Below are 7,309 nucleotides of genomic sequence, written 5' to 3'. Positions count from 1 at the left end.
GACATTAATTTCTTGGATTGGGCACTTTTCTCTGTTCTACCTAAAATGACTGAAACATTATCCTATTACCATATCAAATGGCAACGAAAGCAAAAATCTTGATAGTGCAAACACCTTTGATAATTTGAATGGTTAATAATTATTTCAAAAACATTCATTCTGATTGTACAAATGTCAAAGTTTGTTTGCTTATTTCTCCTACTTATACGAAAAATGGAGCTATGAATTAATGATGATAATAGATTTTTTATGAGGACTAATATTTAATGAAACTCGAGAATATAGTTCAAAAATATTAGGAGCTACTCTCCATGATCATTTAGTTCAAGAAGATCCGAGAGGGTGCTTCTACTATTTATCTATTTATTTAACAGTACACAGAGAAACAAAACGAACCATAAATAAGAAAATAGATGCCGCTCATTGCAAACGAAACTTCTTCCAGCAGACACAGAGATGAGCGTTGAATAATTGCATGGACTGAGACACACGCACAACTTTCATGCCAATATTAAAGCAATAGTTTACCCTTGCCTCCTCTAGCAGAAAAATCATCTACTACATCAAATTACCTGCTTCGCTATGTTTTATCTGCACTATTCACAATTAGTGATTTTACTAAATTCGAGTTCAAAATTTAAAAGGGTCTATTCAGGCTGAATAGACTAACACAATGCGAGATTGCACATTGTACATAAAGCAAATAATTGTGCCTATATATATTTTAATTGACTTTTAAGTACTCTTTTTTTGGAGAAGAAAAAGAAGAGGCAGAAATAATTTATAATGTTTCCCAGCAGGTCAGCAACGTCAGTGCGTTTTCTTTAATTTATATGAATTATATGAAATATGTTAAACGAGCAGCCCGTCCCAGCTTCGCTCGAGTAAAACCACGAGTAAAACCATAATAAATCTTTCTCAGAAATCACCCTATATAGATAATAAGATAAATAATTGTAGTTCAGGATGCGAACCATCAACAGTAACAACGTGATTTCAATGGTGTTCAACGCTGAGCTGTCTACTCATATTTTTAGTTGACGAAATTTTGTATGGGATTATTCGTTATTTCTTTTCACCCTCATTTAACTACCCTAAAGGTAAAATTTTAAGAAATCCTGAAAAACCGGTTTCATTATTTTTGTTGCATAGCATTTATTCAAGTAGATCCAATTTTCAAGTAGATCAGTAAAGATTTTCGTTATTTTTCATACACACATTACCCCTAATTTTTACCCCTTTGGGGGTCGAATTTTGATTTGTCCTTATATATTTATTTATTTAATCCCGAATTTTTTCAGGATAATATATATCTGAATTGTTTGTCCGGCGTATAAGATACCTACATATCAAATTTCAAGTGAATCGGTCCGGTAGATTCAGTGTGATATGACACATAAATTGCCGATTTGTCATTTATTTGAAATCGTAGTTTATTCTTTTATATATTATATATGTATTGGTTACTTTGTATATCGCTAGATTAGCTGCCGGCTTGGACGTGCCGCACGCGTGCTGCGCGCGTCTAGCACGCGCTCATGCGGCGGGACTGCCCTCACAATCTAAGCCGTGTTCGCGTCGGCATCCGTCTGAGATCGGCGACAGCGTGGGGCCTCCACTAGATAGTTTCATAACTAACGCCATCTATCCAATATGTATCATAAATGATCTCAATTGTTACGAAAGCGGACGCCTGCACACTCCGCAAACAGTTCGTCAAACTTTGGCAGATTCGATATAAATTGCTGATTTTTCATTGCGATAAAGAAAATCACTCATAAAAACTACGCATAGTTTATGCATTTGCGTCGGCATCTGAGTCAGCGAATGTGGAGCCTTAAATGAAATGTGAAATGTTTTGATTTCTCCACCGATTAATGTAATCCGTATCTTAATCTGACTAAACATTTTTTTTAAAGAGCTCAAGAAGAAAAATTCCCAGAACTATGCTGAAATAGTCATTCCTATTTTTCAATAAGTAATTATCTTCGAAAGCAGCTCTACCAAGAGCATAGGTACCCTTGCTTCGAACATTCAAACGGATCGTGTTATATTTCCCTTAACCTAGTATAGATGGCGTTAGTAGCTCTTCTTTCTATACTATTATTATAAAGATGTAAGCGTTTGTGAGTCTGTGGTTTGTATGTTTGAGGCGGGTAATCTCTGAAACTACTGAACCGATATAAAAAAATCTTTTATCATTAGAAAGGTACGTTATCCAAGATTGCTATAGGCTATATTTTATTTAAAAATTCTCACGGGAGCGAAGACCCGTACATCGTCTAGTATACAATAAGTCTAGTGTTTTTTGGATTTATGTAGAGCAGAGTACTTTTTCAAGTTGTTAAAAATTTGGATCTTTTTAGGATTGAAACGATGATGACACAAACCAAGTGCAATATAACTTTATAAAATACGGTAAAAACCTGCCTGGTTGTAAATAACATCGTAGATATCTGAAGTTTTTATATTCTAGGGATCCGGATCTTACACGTCCTTTAACTTAAATATTTTTTATTATTTCATTAAAGTACTTGGACATACAAATTACATATTTATATTAGTTATATATTTTTCATATCTATATTTATTATTATACAAAATGGGTAAATCTATTATAATATATATTTAAATATCAAGAAATTATTTTTTTTCAAAAGAAATATAAAATAAATCAATATCGAAGTAGGACATATTGGCGTTGTCACACTTGTTCACGTTATCACGCAGATCTCGGGCCCGATAACAGCCGATGTACATCGGCCGTTATCACATCGAAGTACTGAGAAATGCTTGATGCGTCAAATATTTATACTTATTTTTATGTAAGTACCTAGTCAATATGTTTGAAATAAATAAAGATTGTGTAAAACTAAGGAGCAGTCGTTTCTGACTAGACTATGTTTACACCCTTCTAAAACGGCATTACTCAATAAAAATATTGTATGTATGGCACCTAAAATTTATAACAAAATTCCACAACAAATTAAAAAAGCTCCTCAGGTCATTGCTGATTGATAAATGTTATTATAATTTGAATGATTTTTTTAAATGATAGAATTTGATAAAAATTTAGTTAACTTAGTCACTTTTATTAATTCGATTTATCCGTAGACGGTGAAACATGTACGATTAAGTTTTTCTTTGAACACCACATTGTAAAAAAAATGTAAACTCATGTTTTTGCAAATAAATAATCTTTGTCCTTGTCTTTATCTGAGTACAATTATTTCATACAACTAACTGAATGCTTTGTTGGTGAACACCAATTACTTTGGTTCTATCAAAACTCCTTCTTTTCACGTGAAAAAATGTATGTATTTATTATCATACTTATGTCCATGAACTTATTTTCAAAATGATTAGCTTTCTAAAAGCTTTCTGTGGGCAGTCAGTTGTTTCCTCGAGGGCTCATATGCACTTGTGAAAGCCTGTTTAACATAGCACACACATTAATTTCTTAGATATAACTCTTATAACAGGTACTTTGTACTTTATACTTATATTTACACGTTATTTTTCTTATTCATGTTTTATTGTTGTACTTCCCGCTACTTTCCTTACACCACTCTGGCAGGCGGCTGGTAGAAAAAGCTTTAAGTCCGTTTACATTTTTTATAATAAATAATACACGATCCGTGGAAATGTTAAATAAACAAATATTCTACAAGCTGCAAATAAGGAGCTGAAGTAGTTCTGTTCGTGCGTGTGAGCATTATGTTGAATGTTCGATAGTAATTGCAGTATCAAACTAGAAATCAGACAACTCCAATTATCTAAAGATAGTCCTGGATATCAGATACCAGCTGAAAGTCAAACATTCCCGCACAGGTTGTTGGAACATACACATTTCTCTTTCGAAATAGTAAATTTGTGATTTATATAATAACTTCATTAAAATCACAGGTCCAGATGTAACCAGGTTACGAGTGTTTGTTTTGTGGTGATATCACCGATCTATATCTATAAATGAACGAGTTGTATTCCCAGCGTTTTTACAAGGCTTGTAGGTAAAATTACGCAGCTCTCTGCACCTACTTATTGTGGAGTACGTGATGCCAAACACTTCAGGAGAAGTAGGTGCGGGGCGCGGGAGGGGGCCTGAAACAATATGGCGGCTTATCGGCGGCCATCGCGCGTCACGTGCCCCCTCCCGCGCCGCTCGCCCCAGCCCCTTTATTAGCTTTTCACGGAAAAATATTTGACGAAAAAAACAACTGATAAGATCGCGATGAGGTCGAGCGGCGCCCATCAATAATCCGTCGATATATCGGCGGCGGCTATCAGATCCGGAGGGATTACACACTCGCGGCCACACTACGAGAATCTAGACCACTAAACTTTGTCACTTTGAGGAGGTAAGCTACATGGAGCGAACCAAGGCTTGAAGTAGAAGCAGTGGAGACACGAGCGGTGTAGCAGGCGTAATGAGCTCAGATACGCGCTCTCGTAATCAAATCTGCTTGTATCTGATAATTACTCCGTATCAGGGATGGTATCGCGATATCTCAGCTCCCGCAGATAGGCCCGGCTCCAGAGGGGCGAGGGTGACGGTGAGGTGAGGCGGGGAGGGAGAGGCAGGCTTTCGACCGACGTTCCCTACAAATATTTGCCCAGCGCCGTGTGTTTGCTCGCGTTATCACGTCATCGCGAACACACCCAAGCTCCCCTCGTTGCACAACTAAAGTCACCGGTGTTCGTATGACACAAGCTTGCCTTTATGACTTACCTACAAAATATTCTACCACAATCCAAGAAAAACATAAAAGGACTCATTGACATAATACAAAACGTTTTTTCACTGTAATAAAATAAAAACAGTTTTGGTCTCTTATGTATGTCGAAAGACGAAGTGCATAACTGCATTAACCTGCAGCGAAGATAGCACCAGCTGGGGGCACGATACGGTATCTGAGAGATTAGGTATCTCCCAGTTAAGATAACTCATATTAGCACCGGCTAGATAAACAGATAACATGTGCATATCTCAGAAGACCGCGATACTCCGTATCTGAAAGGTCAACGCTCGGGGATCATCATTATTACACAATTAACTTGCTCTCGACATTGATTACAGCCTATTTTCAGTTAGAAAATTAGGAAACCTTCACGTTCAACATTATAGTTATCTGGAAAGATCCTCTTATAAATAAATAAATAATTCTGTATTTAGAGTCTATAGTAAACGTTGACACAATGTTCGAAATGGTCTGGTCTTCATTATGCTTAACTCATATTTATATTATATGCTTAACTCTTATACTAACAATAGTTATCACTGAGTGTCCCGTGTAATTGCACAGGTCCAGCAGTGGACTACTTGTTGACATCCACATTGCGATGTAGGTATATCTGTAGGTGCAATATGCATTCTTCACCAATTATATAATTTGTATATTTAGTAATTGGATGGAAAATAAGACAAACACAGAAGTATCAGAAAACAGTACATGTAAAAAAAGAACATTATTAAAAGCTGATAGAAGAAGGGAATAGCCCAAAAACTTATATTGTAGACAAAAATGTTGTAGTAGCGAGCATTATGTAGTACAAAGGGGGTAATACAAATGGGTAAAGATAGCGAGACGTGGTCACTCTAACGGCTATGTTCTTGAATGTACAAGCTGGCGCACATCTCCAGGCCACTAAAACATATTTTTTTAAACTAGATAGCCCCATAAAGAATTTCTTACCTAATACATAAAACATATAATATCTCGTTTAGAAGGTTTTCTGTATGTGATTTTATTTTTAAATTTTTAATAGTTTTTAAGTCGCCGATTACAATAATGTATGAGTCAGTGAATGAGTCAGTATGTTAATTTTAAATATTGATACTATTAGATAGCTACGATTATGAAATAATATATCATCTTCAGTATTCATACTTCTTTTGAGGTCTTAATAAGATTTTTAAAATGCAAAAATGCAACGAGTACCGAAAACGGAATATTTAAACTCATTTGATGAAATTCGTATTTATTTCCGGAATATCCATAACATTGTTGCGGCAAGTACCTATCAGTTATGGACGTAGTACAGTCTACTGCATGTTGAAGTGCTCTTCATGGATGGCAGTGCAACGAATACGACATGACGTGTTCTTGAGTGTACAGCTTGAATTATTTTCCATCATTTGCTCCACATGTGAATCTCACGGCGCATGTCATGATATCGCAGTTATTGACAGCCGGGGCGGAGGCGGCCGGGGGGGGACCTCACCTGTCAGAATAGAACTGATAAGCGAGTGTGCTCTCACATGACCCAAAAACGCACAGTAACAATAAACTTTCGTAATATAGTTTACATTCCTGAAAACTCCCAACATTCGTGCTAGTCAGTTCTCGTTAAATGTAGATCTTATAACAATCTAACAATATGGAATAATTAATTAATATTTTTTCCCTATTTATGCTGTCCAACCATTTATTTATTTTTGCATAAGAAGGTAAAATGAATGGCAGGGACAGACAAAGATGAAAATTGTTCTGAATTCTTTAATTATTGAATTAGATAGATTGATTTTAATTATTGAATCAGACAAAGAGCAAGGCTGCGAAGTAAGTTAAGTGCAAAAAGAAGAGATTACGGAACCTTCGCTCCAGAACAATGTTGTGGCGCTGAATAAACTTGCAAAGGACTGTACAAGTAATGTCAACTGATACTGCGCTAGCTAGCTAGTCCTCAAGTAGCCTTCTCAAGATGGATACGAAGCAAAACTAGAATGATTTGTATGTTTGTATAGAGATGTATCGTCACGATCAACATTCAACAGAGGAAAAAAAAAACAAAGAAAAATAAGTCACCATTTTCTTTTTTTATATTTTTATTGTTGTTGAAAATACGAATCTTCTGGCATCGATACTGAATCATCGTGATAAGCCGTGAGGCGGTTATCAGACAAGTGCGCAGATAACAGCCACAGAGCGACCATCTCTGACAAACATTGATGACAAACCAATATCTGACAATTGGGATCATTTTCTAAGAGCTGCAGAAAATACAAGTGTTTTTACAAAATAAGACAGGAAACATTAAATTCATGACATAGAGTGTAGATTGCGACACAATGTCATCTTCCAGTGGGAGCAAGTAGAGGTCTGTGAAAACTTCCTATTACGAGCAAACGTGAGTCATGTTGGTAATACGTACACAATCATCGGAGCCGACGCTCACAGGAGGCACCACCCACCAACACCCGCGCCACCACGACCACTTCAGAAGATCTATGCGTAAAAATATTCCATCGACTTTTGACTGTGGCGCCCACAAAATTTGCAATAGTTGGACAAATAGAAGTTGTACCTCT

This window comes from Plodia interpunctella, chromosome 5 (assembly GCF_027563975.2).
Source record: "Plodia interpunctella isolate USDA-ARS_2022_Savannah chromosome 5, ilPloInte3.2, whole genome shotgun sequence".
In the NCBI taxonomy this organism is placed as follows: domain Eukaryota; kingdom Metazoa; phylum Arthropoda; class Insecta; order Lepidoptera; family Pyralidae; genus Plodia; species Plodia interpunctella.
The sequence above is the reverse complement of the archived record's forward strand: the minus strand, read 5'-3'. Positions refer to the sequence as shown.